Source organism: Penaeus monodon, chromosome 15 (assembly GCF_015228065.2).
Source record: "Penaeus monodon isolate SGIC_2016 chromosome 15, NSTDA_Pmon_1, whole genome shotgun sequence".
Classification (NCBI taxonomy): domain Eukaryota; kingdom Metazoa; phylum Arthropoda; class Malacostraca; order Decapoda; family Penaeidae; genus Penaeus; species Penaeus monodon.
The window spans coordinates 1,149,572-1,149,885 of record NC_051400.1 but is presented as its reverse complement, the minus strand read 5'-3'; positions in this window follow the sequence as shown (position 1 = coordinate 1,149,885).

The window sequence follows — 314 nt, the reverse complement described above, 5'->3', positions numbered from 1 at the left end:
CTGATGACGGCGACCCGTGAGCACGCGGGGGAAGGCAGTGTCATCCCGCCAGCCCGTAAGGGCGTCAGGCCACTGGGAACGCCGGAGATAACATCATCTTTGACAATCTTATCTCCTCGGTTATGCATGATCAGTATCGGATCGGGTAATGCGACCTGCAAAAAGTGGCCTTATCCCCAGGCGCCGCAGAGGTCAAACTCGCGGCCGCAGGAGCACGTGATGTGGCAGAGGCCGACGAGGAGGATATCATGCTTAAGGGAGGACAAAGGCTATCTGGAGACACCATTATTATTTCATTCAGAGGCCCAGCGCCA